Source organism: Microcaecilia unicolor, chromosome 8 (genome assembly GCF_901765095.1).
Source record: "Microcaecilia unicolor chromosome 8, aMicUni1.1, whole genome shotgun sequence".
NCBI classification, from domain to species: Eukaryota; Metazoa; Chordata; class Amphibia; order Gymnophiona; family Siphonopidae; genus Microcaecilia; species Microcaecilia unicolor.
In genome coordinates, this window is record NC_044038.1 from 93,704,151 (window position 1) to 93,726,179 (window position 22,029).

A 22,029-nucleotide genomic window follows, 5' to 3' on the forward strand; every position below is an offset into this window, starting at 1 on the left:
GGTAATGCAGAGGTACCTAAGCAAAGAGGGGTGGATGCAAAGGAAACTAGAAACAGGGTAATGCAGAGGAATGTGAGGAAAGAGAGGGATTTGGAGAGGAACCTGCAAGTGGGGTAATGCAAAAGAACCTGAAAAGGAGAGGGAGATGGAAATAAATCCGGAAGCAGGGTAATGCAGAGGAACCTGAGGAAGGAGGAGGAGATAAAGAGGAACTTGGAAACAGGGCAATGCAGAGTAACTTGAGGTAGGAGGTGCACATAGAGAGTATCCTGGAAGCAGGATATTACAGAGAAACGAGGAAGGAGAAGTAGATGGAGAGGAACCTGGAAGCAGGGTAATGCAGAGAAGCTTGAGGAAGAGTGGGAGATGGAAAGGAACCTGAAAGTGGGGTAATGCAGAGGTACGTAAGCAAAGAGGGGTGGATGCAAAGGAAACTGGAAACGGGGTAATGCAGAGGAATGTGAGGATGGAGAGGGATTTAGAGAGGAACCTGCAAGTGGGTTAATGCAGAGGTACATAAGCAAAGAGGGGTGGATGCAGAGGAATGTGAGGAAAGAGAGGGATTTGGAGAGGAACCTGCAAGTGGGGTAATGCAGAGGAGCCTGAGGAAGGAGGGGAGATGGAAAGGAACCTGAAAGTGGGGTAATATAGAATAACCTGGAAAGGAGAGGGAGATGGGAATAAATCTGGAAGCAGAGTAATGCAGATGAACCTGAGGAAGGAAGGAAAGATAGAAAGGAACCTGAGGAAGGAAGAAAAGATAGAGAGGAACCTGAGGAAGGAAGGGGAGATAAAGAGGAACTTAGAAACAAGGCAATGCAGTATAACTTGAGGTAGGAGGTGCATATAGAGAGGATCCTGGAAGCAGGGTATTACAGAGATACTTGAGGAAGGAGAGAGAGGTGCAAAGGAACTTGAGGAAGGAGGGGGAGATGGAAAGGAACCTGGAAGAGGGATAACTAATGCAGAGGAACCTGAGGAAGGAAAGGGAGGTTCAGAGGAAACTGAGCAAGGAGGAGAGAAAGAGAGGAAACTGTAAGCAGGGTGAGGCAGAGGAACCTGAGAAAGGAAGGAGAGAGGGGGAGGAACTGGGGAAGGAGGGGAAAAAGAGAGAAGAACATAAGGTAAAGGAAGAGGGAGGCTGCAAAAAAAAAAAAAAAAGTCCTAACAGTGAAGGGTGGAGGAGGAGATGAAGAGGTACCTTGCATGATGCTGGAAGGGAGATGAGGGAGAAATGAATGTAATGGGAATGGGAGTTGGAGAGGTTCCTAGAGGAGATGAGGAGAAGATGAAGAAGTATTGGGGGGACATGGGTGAGTGGAAAGTAACCTGTAAAGAACAGAAGAATAGGGAGTGGTGGGGGGGGGGGGGGGAGAACAACAGACTGGAAAATGAGATTGAGGAGGATGAATGAGCAGGCAGATGAGGATGCACCACTGTCTTTATTACCCCTTTCAAAATCCCAGATCTACTTGCGTGTCATGTATGACATTCAGCTAAATTACTTTTTCTTTGTATGGCCAGATGAGAAAAGAGGACAAGTGTGCTCTTATTTAAGCAGGACACAGGGTGATTTCTTAAAAAAAAAAAAAACAGAACTGCCATCCAAGTCTATTCTGTTCCTACACCTCCTTCACTCACTACAGATCATCCAGTTCCTGTTATGCAACCTTCTCCTCCATAAGAGATCAATATGCCTCAACACTCGAGCTTGTGATCCTCAACCTGCATGCACTCTTATAGAAATCTCCTTACAGCAATAGGGTAGCCAACTGGCAAATTTTGGGTGTGTTTACAGAAAAAGTGGGTGAGCATGAAATGTCTTTTTTTGCCCTGCCCTGTAATGTCCCCTCAGTCCCTTGCCCCCCTAGGAGGAGAGGACACTTTAGCCCTCGGAGATAAACTCCTAGGCTGCAATAAGAGAGACAATTCAGGCTTACACAAGTGTAACAGGTAGGGGGGGGGATGGGCCTTGGTCCGCCTGCCTGAAGTGCACTACACCCACTAAAAACTGTTCCAGGGACCTGCATACTGCTGTGATGGAGCTGGGTATGACATTTGAGGCTGGCAAAAATGTTTTTACATTTTTTGGGGGTGGGGTGGGAGAGGGTTGGTGACCACTGGGGGAGTAAGGGGAGGTGATCCCCAATTTCCTCTGGTGGTCATCTGGTCAGTTCGGGCACCTTTTTGAGACTTGGTCGTGAAAAGAAATGGACCAAGTAAAGTCGGCCAAATGCTCATCGGGGACGCCCTTCTTTTTTCCATTATCGGCCAAGGACGCCCATCTCTCAATCACGCCCCAGTCCCGCCTTCGGTACGGTGCCGACACACCCCTGTGAACTTTGGTCATCCCCGCAACGGACTGCAGTTGAGGGCGCCCAAAATCGGCTTTCAATTATGCCGATTTGGGCGACCCTGAAGGACGCCCATCTCCCAATTTGTGTCGGAAGATGGGCGCCCTTCTTTTTCAAAAATTCCCCTGCTGGTGTCCTCTCTGAACACATATTTCCGGTGGAACATCTTGGTCTTTGGAGGGTCCTCAGTCTCTCTTCACCATCAAGGTTATATCCATTTGTATCTGCCATATATGGGCCGCATAACCTCAGTTCCTCCTGTGTTTGTCCTTGACATGTGACCAATACTTTCCATGTACTGATTAAGCACTCTGCCTACATTCAGCTGCAGGTAGAAACTAAATTTATGCTGATGACAGCAAATCTGAGGGCTTGCAGGCCCATCTTACAGGCCTAGTATAGGGAGGAATGTACACCTCCCCCATTCCCGCTCTCTGATCCCTCCCTGGTTTTCTTCCCCACCAATCAACTTGAAAAAGTATAAATAGTTGAGCTGACAGAGATCTCCAGCAAATGAAGTACTTCCCCCGACAGTGCCCAGAACTCTGCAGCCCAGCTCGACAGTCGGCGGCAGCTCCATGAGTTGCTGACACAGGCACCTGCACATGCACTTTCTAGAACATGTGCAAAACTTGAGCATGCAGAAGTACTGGCATCAGTGTCTCATGGAGCCACAGCCATCTGCTGAGCTGGGCACCATTGGGAGAGGTATTCAGCTGGTGGGGCTTGGGGATCCCCATCTTCTACCACAAGGATATATTGCTGCTGGGTGAGCCTGAGCCCACTGCCTCACAGACTGCAACCCATTCCTCTACGTCCTCTAACTTTTTTTTTAATCCCTTAGAGGTCTCCAGTTATTCATGAATATGCCTGAGATATATTTGAATGTGTTGGAGGTATTAGGTATGCAAAAGTCCTTCATGAATATTTATTAGGAATAGCCTGGAAAAACTGTTGGCAGTCTTTGAGGACTACAGAGCTGCCACGTTACCCAATTACAAGGAAGATTTTAGACCAATCCTGGCTTTCTGATGACCCTATCTTGATGTCTTATGGGAGCTGCAGCATGGATTTCGGTGAGTAGATTCAGGGACTATAAATCCCACACTGCTTTAGGGTTTAACTTGAAAGCCAGACTGGGCAAAATGTTTCCCTCTTGGAACTAGATAACTTGGCATCTCTGGTACTGGGGATGAAGAACAAGACCCTAAATTGTGCCTTTCAGGAACACTTTTATAGTTTGTTAAATTCATACTGCCATGCATTTAGCAGCAGGAAGAGGTTGTCTACACTGCATCACAAAGAGCAGCAGCTGATTTCATCATGCTACCTGTGATGTCATTTTTAACTTACAACCACCAGAACAAATCAAAGTTTGGAGAATCGTGTCTCCCTTAGAGACAATACAATACAATATAAGATCTTATACTCCACAACTTACCCAAGGGCTTAGTGCAGAATACAAAATTTATAAGAGAACAATCATCTCTGATAAACAATATACTAAGTTAAAAACATAATACAATCAATAACAAAATTAAGCAATTATCAACTTTTCAAATATAAACAAATGTCTTCAACATCTTCCTAATCTTAAATATGAGGATTTCTGCTCAATATTAATGATAACGAGTTCCAGCATTTTACAGCCTGATAAGAAAAAGAGGCAGTTTATAGTGTATATTACGCATTGAAGGAAAAAGTAAAATACTGTGATCCCTAGCACATGGAGCAATTAGGTAAGAATAAAGAAGACTTGGAACTAGGGGCTAAACCATATATTAATCTAAAAATGATAGAAACATTTAAAAAATACAGAGAGCTCTTACAGGGAGCCAATGGAGCTCTGTTAAAAGAGGAGTTACACTCCTCTTCCTGCACACCATCTGCCTTTATGAGCACACATAAAGAACGAGGTTATTCCTCTAGTTTAGTCATTTTAGACTCAGGGTCCCTTTACTAGCAGTAGGCTCTACGCGTGTGCAGCATGCGCCAAAATGAGACCAGCGTGCCCTCCTGGTGGTAATTTCAGATTTGGCACACGCCCATAACACCTGGATGAATTATTTATTTATTTTCTCCTATGCACGTCGTTAATCGGCACTTGGCACATGCCAACCGGTCATTGCAAGTGTAGTTTGTGAGCCTTTACCGCTAGATCAATGGGTGGCATTAAAGGCTCAGGATGTTTTGGGGCGCACACTGGTTTCATTTTTACCGTAGGCCCTTTTCCCTTCCCATTAAAAAAACCCATTTTTTGTAGATGCGGTAAAAACTGGCCCAGCGCGCCCAATACATGCGTCTACACTACCGCAGGCCACTTTTTACTGCAGCTTAGTAAAAGGACCCCTCAGTTTCCAGATGATTCCACGTGAATCTGAAGGGACTGATTCTGTCCTAATTTTACCCAATTGCATGGCTGGACTTGTGATTTGTGATTTCTTAGACAAATCAGAATTTCATCTACATGTGTTTGATACAGTAAAACTAGGACTGATTCAGTCTGTGCTAAATGACGGAGTTATTTAGTAACATTTAGAACATGCTTAACAATTAGGAAAGAATAGGTGATTGCCTAGGATGGAAGCTTCAAGGCAAACAGCAGTTGCAGTCAAAGCAAAACAACACACAGAATCAAAGAATTATCAGCACATTCTTTTACCTGCAGGGAAGAGGGTGATTTTCAAGTAGCCCACATGCCTAGGTAAATGGCTTCCAGAAACTGACCTCATTACAAACACATATACATACAAAGCTAGGTTTCACTTCACTCACTCAAGAAAAGATCTACCGGGTCGATGATCAAAAGCAGAATACTGCACAGGTCATTTGCTGTGTGGTATGCTGCCCATATGATCAGAGCACTGCGCTCTGATCGTACGGGTGGAATAGCAATTTAACCCTATCTACCACAACAGTCCTGGTGGTCTAGTGGACCCCTGGACTCCCCAGTGGCAAATTCATGCCAGGCCCATGGACACTGACACAAGGAAGCTGGAGGCCCAGTGAAGAAACTCACTTATATGGTAGGGAAGCCCCACCCAGTGCATCTCAGGATGCACTGGACAGGGCAGGGCACCGCAATTTTGGAGGCAGCACTGGAAGGAGGAGAGAGTGCTACTCCCTCCTCCATCATTTTAAGGTATGAGGGGGGTGTTTGGGACCAGTAGACCACTGGGGGGAGGGCTACTAGAACACAAGGTGAGGTTGGATGTCCACGAGACTTCCAACCCTCTCTTCTGTTGGGGGTTGGGTCCGGTTCTCTGTTGAGGGGTGGAAGTTGTGTGGTCAGAAGGTCCACTGGGCCTCCAGCCCACATCAGTATGTTTGACAGGTCCAGGCTTTTTTTGACAGCCTGGACCTGTCAAACAACTTCTGCAGCATGATTGGGCCTTAGGCACATGCCTAGGTATAATCCCCTGCAGAAGTGCCCTGATGATCAAAGCTAATAGCACACATACATTTCCATGCTATTAACTTTGATCATAGGGGTGCTATTGCCCCACTCTATTCTGGTGCTTATTTTACAGTGCTATTCGGAACAGCACAGAGATAAATAACAGTATATATAAGTGAAACATCAAAGCATTCCAATGACAGTCTCACAGGAAGAGGATGGGGTGGGTAAGGTGAGAAACACAGGAGCTGGGTGGATGAGAGACTGGGAGAGATGCATGGTGATAAGATGGTGACAAAGCAGTAGAATTTTATGGATTATAATGGGCTAGAAAACCCAGATCTTCATGCTGTCCCACATTCTGGTTGACACTGGCATTTTTCATATGATATCTATGTAAATTAAATCTCTTTTTTAGCATCTGGCTTGTTTCTCCAATATAGCACCCTTCTTCACATTTTTTTTACATTGAATGATATATACCACATTGGAAGATGAGCTAGTTACCGAAGGATGTGATAACAGCAGTTAGTGTATTTCAGTTTGAAAACAGGTTGTATAGGTACCTAGAGGAAAAGTCCATAATCTGCTTCTAAGATAGACATAAGGTAAGCCATTGCTTGCCCTCGGATTGGTAGCATGGAATCTTGCTACTCTTTGGGATTCTGCCAGGTACTTGTGACCTGGATTGGCCACTGTTGGAAGCAGGATACTGGGATAGATTCACTGTCGGTTTGACCCAGTATGGCTATTCTTATGTTTTAAAATACTTTTAAAATCATGATGTCCAGAAGAGATGCCAAGTTATCCATTTCCAGTGGCGGAGAAATTTTTTCCCAGTCATGGCTTTCAAGTTAAACCCCAAAGCAGTGTGGGAGTTATAGTCCCAGAATCTTGGTCTTCATCCCCAGTCCCAGAGATGCCAAGATATCCAGTTTCAGGAGGGAGACATTTTGCCTAGTCCTGGCTTTCAGGTTAAACCACAAAGCAGTGTGGGCTTTATAGTTCCTGATTCTGCCCTTTGAAATCCACACTACATGTACCATAATGCATTATGACAGGGTAGTCAGAAAGCTAGGACTGACTTAAACTCTTCCTCTTGGAACTGGGTAACTTGGCAGCTCTGGTCCTGGTCCAGGTCTAGTTATGCATTTTTACAGAATTATTGTAGGAGGAGTGAATAGCTGTTGGGGTGACCTTGATTGTAGAGTTTAACATCACAATCTTGTGGGAGGGGAGGGGGTAGAATAGGTACCTGAATGTTAATTGAAGAGGGGACATGATGCTGAAAGTTTATAAGGCACCTAATTTTCTTGTACCAGCCTTACGAAGAAAAGGCCAGATCACTTTCATGGGGAAACTTACTAGCATATTTGGAGCAGCACATAGAGAGCATCCAAAGAGCAGCACAAGTAGCTCTTAGGCATCTGCAGCCTAACTCCTCTCTCTTTTGGATGTGAATGGGGAATATTGCAGGGCTGAAGGATATGGGGAGGATGAGGATGAAAAGAAGACAAAGAGCTTTAAGGGGAATAGAAACAGGCTTGAAATGTGTAAAAACTAAAGACTTCTGCAGTGATCTTCCTCTTTAAGAAGCAGGTCAGCAGCCTGAGGTTTATGTGCTCATTTCCTCTCCAGAAAGAGAAAGAAAAGTTTGAACAGCTTCACATCTGATCAGGGAGCAAGGAACAAACACTCTTTTCTCCTGCTGTCCTGATCCATGGCAGCCTTGAAAGACGTTGAACTAATCCAGAAAGGTAAGCTCAAGTGGTTCCTTACAGGAGTAGATGGGAGAAAGGGGTGACTTGAGGGCGGCACAGCTTCCATGAGATTCAAGCCAGTCCTGATCTTTGACAGCCTCATCATGGTGCATTATGGGTTTTGCAGCTTTCTTTCAATGGGTTGAATCAGAAATTACTGTACATACCACATTGCTTTGGAATATAAGTTTAAAACCAGGACTAGCCAAAAAGTCTCCTTCCTGGAACTGGAAAGCTTGGCAGCTCTGATGAGGGATCTCTTAAAAACATGGTCTCAACACTTCAGCAAGGAGAGAATTACTTGTTCTGTTCTGCTGTCAGGATATTCCTATCACTAGCACAGGTATTAAAATTCATTCAACTTTCTTCTTTCTTACATACATTGGTGTGTTATCTCTTCACTATCCCCATCTTTCTCTGTCCCTCTCTCTTAATAACTCCTGTTAAGCTGACATCACTGCCATGATCAACAGTTAGTGGAGATACCAGGTGCCTCCTTATTCAAACTGCGACTAACTAGTGTGCAGAAATTGACTTTGATAGTGATCATGTTCCTGGATAAGAAGGCACTTTGCCAGAACTGCTCTGATATTCTGGGTGCAGTGTCTCCAAATGGGTTATTTTTCTGCATTTAAGTACCAGGTAACAACTTGAATATAACAGCACAGCTTTCAGGGGTCCTTTTACTAAGCTGCAGTAAAAGGGGGCCTGTGCTAGCCAATAGGTCAGTCTCTGTTTCCCTTCCCATTCAAAACAAAGCAAGCAAACCTATGAGCTGCTGCATCCAAGTTATCATTCTTGGTAGCATTTTTTTTTATTTAATTTCCCTTATATTTCTAAACATGCTGGCTTGTGCAGCATACAGATGTACAAAGAGGAAGTATAATAATGGACTAACATTTGATACGTAGAGTAGTAATTTGTTATAAATTGTAATCAGTGTGTCTTTTGGAGGGGCTGGTTATAGGAACATCCTTGCACTGTTATATTTGTGCAGAGAACAAGATGCCGTGAAATGAAAAACTGTTGTAGTGTTTACAAAGTTTCCAATGGATGAAACACACCATCTTGTTGTGCCTTTCTATATAAAGATTTTCTGCCATCAGAACTTCACAGCCATCAGCTACGAGATAAGTGATTGACTTTAGCTCCTTCCTCTGTGGAAGACACCTGATGTCCTAGCTCCAGCAATGCAGGGCTGGCTGTCTCAAGACACCACAGTCCAGGATGCTGACTGTTACTATATAAGCTCTCACTTCCAAACACATCCAAAATAAGCTTCTAAAATTTTTTTAATAAATATTAAGTTACCTCAGAGATGCGGAGTCAGATATCAGCTCAATAATGTTTTAAACAACTCCTACATAACTATCATTAGTTCACAGTCTATCAACATGCTAATAATTCTGCTCCAAAAATTGTTTTGTAAATGTGATAGTGAACAACTAGGCTCCAAAGAGCAAACATATGAATTCATTCTGTCTCACAGAGTGGAGGAGGAGCCTACTGGTTAGTGCAGCAGAGTGTGAACCAAAGGCACCAGGGTTCAAATCCCACTGTGGCATGGGGCAAGTCATCTAAGCCTCCATTGCCTCAGGTATAAACTTAGGAATATTCAGCCAGCAGTGGTGTTATTCGCACCAGTATTGAATATCTGGGTTTAAGTGGCTGGCTATCTCTTATGCTCTTATCTGCAAAATTTAGCACTTAAGCAGTTAAGAGCTGAATATTGGCACTTAACCACATAGGTGCCAACTCCACCTCTGGACCACCCACAAAATAGCTGGCTTTGAGTTTAGTGGTCAGTGGTGATATTCAGTGGCACTAACCAGTTAAGTGCTGCTGAATATCAAAGATAGCCTGCACAAGCGATATAACTATCCAGGAGCAGTTTCTGGTCAGTTAAGTACTTGAAAAACATGTTCTTCCTCTATGCACCTCTAAAGCCACTAAGGTTCTCCAACAGAGTATCCCTAACCACACCATCTCTAAAGGACATCACACGATATGATACCTGCCAGCAAGCCTTCTCTGTAGTAGTCCCTACATTCTGGATGCACTCCCTCAAAGGCTTCGCTTAATACAAGACTATCTCTACTTCAGGAAGAAGAGGAAAGCTTGGCTCTTCAATCAGGGTTTGAATGGAAGAAGTAACGAACTTGCTAGTTATACACACACACAAGGAATGACACTGGCTGCACAAATTATAGCAGGGCATGTTTATCCACTCCTGCCCTAGGGGGTCTTTTACTAAAACATAGTAGAAATCAACTGGCGGTAAACATCGAGATGCCCATTATATTCCTATGGGCTTCTTGGTGTTTACCACCAGCTGATTTCTACCACAAGCAATTTTCTTTAAATTAGCCCCCTTATTTTCTTACTCCTGTTACTCTGTCTTATCTAGCTATATATTCTATCTTTGCTTACACAAACAAAAGCTCAGAAGTGGAAGGAATTAAGATGGTCCAAAGTGGTAAACACTGTTCCTTTATTAATCGCTACATATACAGATGTAATGGTACTGTCCCAAGAGGATTCACAAACTCATTGTAGATGGATTGACAAACTCAAATATGGTCCCAAAGAACCTCACAAACTCAACACAGGCTGTGTTTCGGCTTGTCAGCTTTCATTAGGAGTTGATTTAAAAAAAAAATTGATACATATAATGAGGATCATAATGAAATAGAGATTTTATAAATGAATATAAACGTGTGTCAAAAAGTAGCCCAAATGTCCTAATAAACAACTTGTATATATGTTACAAATGTGATGTTTAATATTATGTCTATGTAAATTGATTCTCATCTTTCGCATCAATTTACATAGACATAATATTAAACCTCACAATGCCAACCAGGATGTCACATCTGTGGAACAGCACTTTAGAAATCCTGAACACTGCATCAATGATTTTATGGTGAGAAAACTAACAGGACATTTTAAGACAATCCAGGAATGTAAGACCTTTGAAGTCCAAATGATGAAATATTTTGACACCCACCAGACAGGACTTAACAGAGATCTGGGTTTCCTAGCCCATTATAAACCATAAAATTCTACTGCTTTGTCACCCTGTTATCATCCATCCATATCTCCCTGTTCCTCACCTAACCCACCCTACCCTCTTCCTGTAAAACTGTCATTGGAATGCTTTTGTGTTTCACGTATATATTTTCATATTTGTCAACATTCACTCATTTCTGATCTGAAGAAGAAGGGTTACCTTTGAAAGTTAATAAAAAATGTATTGTTAGTCCAATAAAAAATGTATCACCTTATTTTCTTTTCTATGTTTTTAAAAAAAAATGTCTATTACCTAGTGACACCACAAAGGTGCTCTGACAGACATAGTCAAAACAGCAATGGACTCCACAGCGCATCTGTTGAGTTCATTTTGGTATATTTTTTAAATAACACCATTCAGGTATAATAGACCCCAAATATTAGATGCTGGCAGCCTTTTTAACATCAACAGATATTCACCAGCAACACAAACTGCAGATCTGCAGATGCCAATTTTGTCCCCATACCTACTTGGGCACCATTACAGGGCCCAAAAATATTGACTACAACACTCATGACAACTGTTCTTCTTATCTAACATATGCTATCATCTGCCAGCAGTGTCCTGCTGTCTGTATAAGGTCAGTCACTAAGAAAAACAGGGATCTTCCCAGGGGATGCTGTTTGCAGTTCAGCATTGGCCCTAGACAACTCTAAAGTAAATAAAAAAAAACGGCATTAGTTACTCCAGCCCTTATTTGTAGAGCTCCATAGTACAGGATGTTTGAGGGGAGCTGAATTAATTTATTATTTAGGATGCAGAAGAAGGCATAGTTGTCTGGACAGACCTTGTTCCTACAAAAGAACTGATTGGGAAATGTTGAAGAAAATTTTGGGGATGAAGCCACTGACTTAGTAAAAGTGGAGGTTTTAGTAGAATGATTTTGTTTAAGAGTGGTTGGTGATTTTGGTGGGGGAAGGGTTAAAGTGGATTTTATTTAAATACTAGTAAGAAATGCCCGTTTCGGGGGAAAATGAAACGGGCGCTAGCAGGATAATCCCCCCCACCGTCCTCCCTCCTTCCCTCCCTCCCAAGTTCCAGACACCCCCTCCGTGCCTCCCTTCCGAGTTCCACACCTCTCCTCTCCCTCCGTCCCTCAGTGACGTGGTTGCAAGTTTGCGAAGTTCGGTGCGCTCTCCCAGCAGCTGTGAGAGAATGTGTGGAAGTCGTCCATTGTGTCTTCGCCGCCCCGCCCTCTGCGTCATCGCGTGTTGACGCGAGGGCATAGGTACACTGACTGCAGACCCGCTCCACCCTCAACGTCATCGCGTTTTGACGCGAGGGCGGAGCTACAGTGACTGCAGCCTGCAGGCCAAACCGGATATCTCGGGCGCCTCAAGTTTCCGGCTTGAGGCTTCAATGGAAAGTTGGAGGTGCCTTTTATATATATAGAAGATTTTGCTAGCTTGCATTTGTGTATCACTTTGATGGGTTCAAGACTTAGGTGTTCTTTACCAAGCTACCATAAAAAGTGGCCTTAGGGCACCCTTATATGGGTCTTTTTCCACATGCTAAGGCTGTTTTTACTGCACCCATAAAAATTCATTTTTTCTACTTTTTGCATTAATGGCCATGCGCTAATATACTTCAGATCTCTTCAACAGAGCCTACAAAAGTCACCCTCAATGAAACATATCATTCCGTAAACTACATAAGTCACCTACAACACCTCTCACACGACCTTACCTAACACCTTTCCATCTGAATTCCTCTTTCACCCCAGCTTATGATTGACTGTTTTTGTTCTTTCAAATCATGTAACGACGTTTTCATTTCCATACTCTGTAAGCCACATTGAGCCTGCAAAAAGGTGGGAAAATGTGGGGTACAAATACAATAAATAAATAAATAAATAAAATAAATGCAACATAAAAGAAATGTCAACAAGATGTACCCAATGTGGGCCATGTTTAGGTGCGTAGGCCTTCATCAGGATAGTCACTGGTGATTTGATTTTAACCCTAAGGCTTGATTATTGGCTTATTTCTTACAGTTGCTTTACTTTTATTTTCATTTTAGAGTACTGCTGCATCGCATAATTTACACTTGGCTTTTTCAGACTTTGTGAGTTCGATATTATTTTCTTTGGTCCAGTTTCAACAGCATATAATTTTTTTGTGAGACACTGTCCAGTTTATTTATTTATTTCTTATTTATATCTTGTTTATTAACAAAACGTTTCAAATATACAGTCATGATGGCAACATTAGACAGTATTACAGAGCCCACATTAATTGTTCGACCATCGATCTTTTTGCTATTTATTTTTTTCCCTTTATTATTTCCCCCTTACCCCCCTCCCCCTAAATCTGCCCCTCCTCCACCCCTCCTCTATGGTAAGTTATCATTTTGATCTTCAAGATAGCAAACTCTAGTGTACAGCAAAACATTGCAACAAAACCTTCTGATACCAAACAGGTCTTATTCCCCTATATATTTATCATGGGTTATTAGCAGTTCAAAAGTCTACTTCTGGCGACCGGCGTCAAAGTGTCCCAATATGGTGACCAGGTCTTGCAAAACTGGTCCCTCCTTCGGGAGGCCAAGTCCCCAACTCCTCTCTTTTCTAGCATACAACACTGCATCATTGCTCCTCGCCACTGTGGTACACTGGGTGCCTCTTGTTGTAGCCATAACTGCAGGATTGTTCGTTTTCCCATCAAAACGGTCCTCCTCAGAAGGCTCTCATCCCCTCAGGTGACCGTCCTTGAACACTGAACTTATCAAACAATTGTCCCGGGGATGGGCGCCACCTGACTTTCCACATCTGTGAGATCCTTATTCCCAGCTTTGTCCAGAAATTCTTTACTGTTGGGCAGGCCCAAAACATATGTCCCAAGGTGGCTCCCACACTCCCACATTTTGGGCAATCATCTGTCGATCTCAAAGTCGCTCTGTAGGCTCGGTGGGGCGATATATACATTCGCATCATGAATTTATATTGCATTTCCCTCCAGGTTATATTCTCTGTTACTTTTTGTACTGTGGACAAGCAAGCTGCAACTTGTTCCGGGTCAAGCTTCCACTGCAGCTCCTGTTGCCAAAGATTTGACACTATAGTGTAGTCATTTGTGTCCTGTAAGTCTCTTAAATTGCGATGGAAATATTTCAGTGGCACTTTCAGCTGCGCTTCCAGGCCCAGTAGATCATTCAGAATGTCCCATATTGCTTGGGTCAAACAGCTGACTGGTAAGGACCTGATGTAGTGACTAATCTGCAAATAGGCAAAATGGTCCGCCTTCTCTAGCCCAAACTCTTCACACATACTCTGAAAGGGGTTGGGGGTCCCCTGTTCCGTTACTACCTGAAATAAGTAATGGATTCCCCGGGAGGTCCATCTCCAAAACAGTATTGATGACCCCCCTCAGGAAATGCCAAGTTGTCCCTCAGTGGGAGCAAGGGGGACACCTCTCTGTTCCAAGTGAAAGTCTTGCTCAACCATCGCCACACTTTCCACAGCGAATTTATTATATACCCATAGGCTCTCACCGCGGGCAACTCAACCGATGGGGCATGTAACCAATAAGCAAAGTCCAGTGGTGTCATTAGCCATGTTTCCGCCCCTGTACATGAGTAGAACTCTTTTGCACGGAACCAATCAGATAGATACCGGAGGTTGCTGGCTATCGTGAAAAGTTTCAGATCTAACAATCCCAAGCCTCCTTTGCTATGTTTTCTCATTAATGTTTTTAGCCCTATACGGGCCCTCTTACCCTGCCACAAGAACCCATTCAGTGTTTTGTGTAGCCATCGCTCTTCTTTATATCCCAACGTTGCTGGGATCATTTGAAAAACATATGTCCATTTTGGGAAAATAAACATATTATATAATGTGATTCTACCCTGTAAGGATAATGGCAACCCCTGCCAACCCTGCAAAAGTTCTTGTGTACGCCTCCGCAAGGGGCCTATGTTTTCTCGGTACAAATTGGCCATGTCTGCCGTAACATTAATCCCCAGGTACTTAATGTGCTCTATAGCCCACTGAAAAGGGAATGCTCCCCCCCACTCCGATTGCAGTGTCGACTGGATCGGTAAGGCCAATGATTTCTGTAGGTTTAGCTGTAGCCCAGAAAAGAAACTGAACTCATCTATCACTTCCAGCAGCCTCACTACGGATGTACTCGGTTGTGTGAGTGTGAGGAACATGTCATCTGCGAAGGCCAGTATTTTGGTTTTATGTTTGTGTAGGGCTACCCCCTGTATCTCTGGGTCTAACAAAATAGTGCAGAGGAGGGGTTCTAGATACAGCAAAAATAATAGCAGTGACATAGGGCAACCCTGCCTAACCCCCCACCCCCACCCCACTCCACCCGAAAGGTGTCAGATCTGGTTCCATTAACTAAGATCTCTGCCCGCGTATCTTTGTATAGCGTTCTCACCGCCTCCAGAAACCAGCCTCCCATCCCAATGTAGTCCAACACCTGGAACAAATAGTCCCAGTTCACCTTATCAAAAGCTTTGGCAGCATCTAAGCTTACCATTAATAGTGGATCTCCCGTTACTTGTCCATATGCCCCTGATAAAAGCACCCTACGTATATGCTGAGTGGCCTGCCACCCCCTCACAAACCCCACTTGATGTTCTCCGATAAGGCTAGGTATATGATGCATGAGTCGCTCTGCCAACACCCGGGACAGTATTTTAACGTCTACATTGAGGAGCGATATGGGTCTATACGCCTCAACCTGGTCTTGTGGCTTGCCCGGCTTAAGGATTAGGGTTATTAAAGCCATATTCTCCCCCGGTGAAAAAAACCCGCTCTCTACCACCGCGTCAAAATACTCCACCAGGGGCCCACACACCTGCTGCGGCAGCAACTTATAGTATTCATTAGTGAACCCATCCGCCCCTGGCGCAGAGCCCAGATGTAATGTCTTTAGGACTCTTTGAACCTCCTGTGCCTGTATCGGTGCCGCCAATGCCCTCTGTGCCTCCTCGGTTAACTTTGGCATTCCAGCATCTTCCAGATAATCCTGCATCAGTGGACCCTGGAATCGTTCCTGTGCTGCAAATATGTCTGCAAAGTGCTTTTGAAATGCCTTTGTAATTTCCTGTAACTGGGTAACTCTATTCCCCCTATGGTTCACCACTGCTGGTATAAATTAGCGTGGCATATTAGCTCGCTATTTTCGCCAGGAGTCTTTCCGACTTATTGCCAAAACGCTGAAAGTTCAGGCGCCTGGCTGACAGTTGCTTCAAAGCCTGGTTGTGAATAAGGGAATTCAACGCTACCTGGGCCGCAGACATCAATTCCTTATTGTGTGCGTTTGGGTTTGATAAATATTTTTTCCTTGCTGACCCATATTCTTTCTCTAGTCTCAGAATACCCGAGGCCAGGCGTTTCTTCCTGGCACTCAGGTATGCTATCACATGCCCCCTCATGACTGCCTTAGATGCTTCCCAAAATACTACTGGGGACTCGCAAGTAGCTAGGTTCGTGTCTACATAATATTGCCATTTCTTAAGTAAATATTCTTTGAATTGTTGATCTTGATATAGATACGAAGGGAATCTCCAGCGCCCGCCCCCTGGAATCCCCCCCCCCCCCCGAAAGTTTTAAATCGATCCAGATCATGTTATGGTCCGATATTTCCATTGGGCCTATTGTCGCTGTCTGAACTGTAAAGAACCACGAGGTAGAGATCAGTATATAGTCTATTCTGGACCAAGAGTGATGGGCCTTTGACTGATGAGTGTAATCTTTAGTGGCAGGATGTAGGGCCCTCCAAGGGTCGGTCAAATGTAGCTGGTCACATAGGATCGGTATTCCCCTTCCCCACCCCACCCCTGGGGCAGCCTTGGGGGAAAGTCTGTCTAGTGCGGGATTGTGTACTTGATTAAAGTCACCCGCCCACACCCAAGGCCCATCCATGTATTTCAGTCCCAACGCAATGAGGGACTGAAAGAATTGTGGACTATAGTTGTTTGGGCCATAAACTGAACACAAGTAAAACTTCTGCCCCTGATAGTTAATATGCAACAATACTATGCGTCCCTTTGTGTCTTTGTACACCAATTTAGTTTGATATGGCAATCCCTTTCCCACTAGTATTGCCACCCCACTTTTCCTATTCCCCGATGAGGAGTAGTGACATTCACCCACCCATTGTTGCCTAAGTTTTTCATGTTCTGCATCTGTCAGCTTTGTTTCCTGTAAGCAGGCTATACTTGTGCCCTGCCTCTTAAGTTGTGTCAATATCTTATAGCGCTTCACCGGTGATGTGATGCCAGAAACATTCCAAGAGATTATCTTTATAGTGTTATGATTTATCCCTCCTCTTCTTCATGGGCACCTTCAGGATTCCATCATTTAATTCCTCGGGAGCCCAGCCCCCAAGGAATTTTGTGTTTAGCCTTAACAGGGGACCACCTCTTGACGCCACTCAACCCTCCACAAACCTCCCATGCTTCATTCACACCATCCGCTATTCCATCCGGTTCCCTTGCTCTCCCCCTCCCTAACCTACTCCCCTCTCCCTCCCCCCCACCCGTCTCCCCCTCCCCCTTCTCCCCACCTTGCCCCCTCTCCTTTCCAAACAACAACAACAGCAACAACAACAACTCAAAAGTCACCTTAATGTTGAGGCTCCCTAGCCCCCATATCAGCAGATTTTCATTCCCCTGCAGACTGTTCAGTGTGTGTGTCCACAGACCTTAGCTCCATGCTGTTGACCCAAGCTAGTGGCTCTCAGTTTTTTCCAAGGCCTTCCATTTAGCCAGCGTTCCCGTTGTTTCCTTTGTGTTCCAATCCACTCACAAATTCATTGGCTGCCACTTCCGAGTCAAACGATCTCCATGCTCCATTCTGCTTGACCTTTAATACAGCCGGATATATTAACATGAATGGAATTTGTAAGTTGTGCAGCTGGCTACATATCGGGGTAAACACCTTCCGTCTCTCTTGCAGGGCGGCCGAATAGCCCTGGTATATCCGCACTAGGTTGCCTTTAAACTTTGTGGACTCACGTTTTAGGCGGTAGCCATTCAATATTTCTGCTTTGTGCACATAATTGTGGACTTTTACGATCACCGCTCTCGGTGCCTGGCGATCTTCCCGGGCACGCCCCAGCCTGTGCGCTCTCTCCAAGCTTAGTGGCCCCGCATGGTCAGAGAGGGCAAATTCGCTCTTGAGCCAGTTTTCTAACTCCGTTGCGAGGTGTCTATCTCCCACCGACTCCGGGACACCCATCAGTCGCAAGTTAGCCTGCCTCGACCGATTTTCCAGGTCGTCTACTTTGGCGGTAAGCGATTCTATGGAAAATTAATTTTACTAAGTGTCGCAGGCATCAGCACGGTGGCGTCTTCCAAGTCCAAGACGCGTTGCTCAAGTTCTCCGGCTCGCCAGGTAAGTTCCGCTTGTAGCGCTTCAAAATTAGATAGTTGCGCCGAGAGTTTCTCCATCTTTGGTTCTATGGCGGCTTCCACCACCGCTGTCAGCTGTGCGAGCTGTTCTTTGGAGAACCCCGCACTCCCTCCCGGCGGCCATTTTGATTCTGCTGGTGCGTCTTCTATTCGAGGCTTTTCTTTTTCGCGCTTGCTCACTCTGCTCGCCATCGATTTTGAATTGGACTCCACAAATTTGTCCATGCTACTTCGGGCTGTCCCGCTGTCGCTCTCAGGCTGCTGTTCTGTTTCGCAGGGTCGATTTAAATCAAGTAAGAGGGCCAGGTTCCTCAGAGAGAGCGCTCCTCACGTCCTGCTCCCTCTAGCACATCACGTGACCTTCAGTCCAGTTTATTTTATATAGGCTTATTTCCAATTTTCACCATAGAGATTATCAGAGTTATTTTTGTATTATATTACACAAGGCAACACCATACATTTTTTAGATTATCGGTCCCATTTAAATATTGTCACTTTGGGGTCTTTGTACTATGGTGCGCTGAAAAATGGCCTGGGCTGGTACAGACGCGTGTAAGTCCATTTTTCAGTGCACCTGCAAAAAAGGCCTTTTATGGGGGGACGAAAATGGATGTGTGGCAAAATAAAAATTGGACGTGTCCTTTTTAGGCTAACTGCATTGACTTAGCGGTAAGGTCTCGCACGTTAACTGGGCAGTAATTGTCAGGAAATTTTCCAGCGCGAATAGTGGACATGCGTAAAAATGAAATTACTGACTGGGCCATGCGGTAGCCAGGCGATAGTTCTGAATTGGAATGTGTTGGGTTCGCTTAGGCGCCTACACAGCTTAGTAAAAGGGCCCCTTTTTGTCGCTATTATATATATTTGGAATGTTATACAATTGCATTTTATTTTCATTATCAGACCATTTACACATCTGTATGTACAAACGGCATATATTTACGCATTAGGATGACGTGGTATAATTGCCTATACAATAACATTATGTCATTTCCTCTCACTGCATTTAATACGGTTTTTCTTAACAGCACTAATTCATAATGACTATCAGTCATGACATGCTCAGTCTTTGGTGCAGTCGCTGGTGTTTTGATTTTTAGGGTCCTGTTTACTAAGCCATACTGTAGGCGCTCCAACTTAGTGAACGCTAAAAATTAGAATGCGCTAATGATAGAGACACCCATTATATTCTAGGTATCTTTAGCATTAGCATGTGCTAAAATCTTTGCGGGCCTACAGCGCGGCTTAGTAAACAGGGTGTAATCCGTTGGGTTGGTCATGAGCCCTTGGGCCCTGGCCGAGGCCAGCAGGGCGCCGACCCAGGCCAAGGGGAGACCGACCCACCACCGCACACCCCAGCTACACAATACCCCCTAAGCTACCCCTCCCCCCAGTCCCTCAGGAAGAAGGGAAATAGGCATACAGGCGGGCCTCGCGGCCGAACCGGAACCCACGCAGACAGAGCCACTCATGCGAGCCTCACGGCTGAACTGGAACCCAATCACACACAGGGAGGGGTGAAAGAACCCAGAGGGCCCCAAGATGCCAGACACGCGCTGAACACCAGCAATAGGGCAGAGGGGGAAACCAAGGACCAGAGCGGGCCACGCCCACGCAGGGGACTAGCGCAGGACAGGGGAACTAACACAGCAACCCCCTCCCCACCAGGGTAGGAGCCCCAGGCAGAAGCCAGAGGAACCAAACACAAAGGAAGGCAGAAAGCCTTTGCCAGTGTTGCCAGGTGGGCGGTTTTACCGCCCAATTGGGCGGTTTTCCGCGACCCGCCGCGGGAAATTTTTGCCCGCGGCGGGTTGCGGTTTTTTGGGCGGTTTTTTGGCCGGCTTTTCGGCCGCGGTGGGCGGGGTTAGTGACGTGGGAGGCGGGGTTAGTGACGTTGGGAGGCGGGGTTAGTGACGTGGGAGGCGGGGTTAGTGACGTTGGGAGGCGGGGTTAGTGACGTGGGAGGCGGGGTTAGTGACGGGGGAGGCGGGGCCGATGACGGGGGAGGCGGGGCCGATGACGGCGGGGGCGGGGTTGATGACGGCGGGGGCGGGGGTGATGACGCGGGGGCGGGGGTGTCAGGGGCGGGGTTTGAGTTTGGGCGGGTTTTGGGCTGGATTTTGGGCTCCCTTAGGCTGGAAAAAATTTTTCCACCTGGCAACCCTGGCCTTTGCCTCAAACCTACTGTAGACAGAGGCACACAGAACATAAAGGGTTAAGCTTGTAGAGCCAGCAGAGAGAGAGTGCCATAAATCAACAAACAATCAGAGAGAACGCTTCCCCTCCCGAGAGGGAGTGGGGCCCATCCAAACAAACACACTGGCAGAGGCAGGAATACAATACACACAGTACACAAAGGGTTAAACTCACTGAGCCAGCAGGCCAGGACACTGGGAAGAGAAATCCTTAAAACAAACAAACAAAGGAGAACGCTCTCACTCAGCCCAGAGCCCTGGAGGCTGAGCAATGCCCAGCCCCCACTAAACAAACGAGCAGCTGACCCTGATTACAGAGCTAAGCACACACACACACACACAGCAGCAGCTAACCCAGAGGGAAGGAAAAGAATACTCTAAATCAACACAGATCCCTGTCAGAACCTAGAGCACGTTCTGAGAGAAACCTATCAGGCTTTCCTGTTACCACCAGATAAGTAACGCAAAAGCAGAGAAACTCTTCAGCTGCAGGCTAAAGTACTATCCCCTGACGTCAGCACAACCCCTGGCAGCCAATCAGAAGAGACGTCCCCCCTCCTCCTCAGCCAAACCGGCAGAATCATAACACAGGGTCCTTAACCTTTAGATATGATTACTAGACTCCATGCATTCTATTGGTTCACTGATCACAGTTTCTTCATTCTGGATTTGTTTTTAATGTACTGCATTGCATGGTTAATATTTGGTGCTTTCCTTGAGTTTTATATATTTTTTTTGGTCCCGTTTCAGCAGCATATCTGTTTTTTTATGTGAGATTGTCTAGCCTTTTATAAAGGATTACCTCATTTTATATTTCAATCTTTTTTATTCAAATGGCAAACAGCTCAGAAATTAACAACACCCCAGACACTTCATTCCGTGTCCGGGAAAAAGACCATATTATGTACAAACATTTCCACAACCGTTTTCCTTTTTCCCCGTCTTATTAACATTATTTCAACGGTATTGCCGCTTTTTCTTTTCTTCCCCCCTCCCTCCCCCTTCCCCCCCCCCCCTTTTCTTTAGAGCTAAACTACTTTCCCACTAATCCTTCACATCAACAACATCTTTGATCTTATCTAATCCTCTTATTTAATGTGTGTTCCACTAACTGTCTTTAAAGGTTCAAAAGTTCAAAAGGTAACTCCGGGCTGCTGGGGTTAGTGTTGACCAAAAGGGAGTCCAGCACTTTTGGAATTTCTTCCCTGTCTCTGAGTCTAGGTTGTGAATCCCTTGCCGTTCTATTCTCATTAGGTGCAACATCTTGCTTCTCCATTGTTGTCTCGTGGGTGGTTTGGCTGAGATCCATTCTGACAGAATTACGTGCTTAGCTACGATGGTGGTTTTAAGTACAAACTCTTTGAGCCCCCCAGGGCTGGGTGTACTCAACCGTGGTTGGCCAAACAACAAAGTCGCCTCACACCTCCAAGACGTGTTCCATAACTGTGAGACATAGGTTGTAATGTTTCTCCAGAATTTCCCAACGTTCCGGCAGGTCCAGAACATGTGTCCTAGTGTCGCTCCTTCTTTTCCACATTTTGGGCATGAGCCCCACGGGGACACACCCATATGAAAGGCTCTTCGGGGGGCTATGTATAGTCTCAGTGCGAATTTATATTGTAATTCCCAATGGCTCGCTGCTTTAGTTAATTGCCTGATGGAGAGGATATGTGTTTGTAATTGTGAAGCTTGTATCATGATTGGCAGATCCTTATTCCATTGTTCAGCCAGTCCTTTATAATCCAGTTCCGCTGCAGTATCTCGGATATGACGATGGTGATATGTGAGTGGGACGTTTTGCTGCACCTCCATGGAAAATGCTGATGCCAGTTCTTCCTGAACGTCTTCTGCCAACCACTCCCATGGTAAGGTATCCACATAGTGTTTG

General features: G+C 45.2%; 1 protein-coding gene across 1 annotated transcript in view; it reads left to right on the top strand.

The window, feature by feature from the left end:
• Positions 1-7,410: 7,410 nt before the first annotated feature.
• The window catches only part of ARHGAP33 (Rho GTPase activating protein 33), a 513,356-nt gene continuing 498,737 nt past the window's right edge, over positions 7,411-22,029 (top strand). Inside the window, exon 1 of the mRNA XM_030213378.1 lies at positions 7,411-7,508. The gene's annotated coding sequence lies outside the window, so the exon portion shown is untranslated. The remainder of the gene's footprint in view (positions 7,509-22,029) is intronic.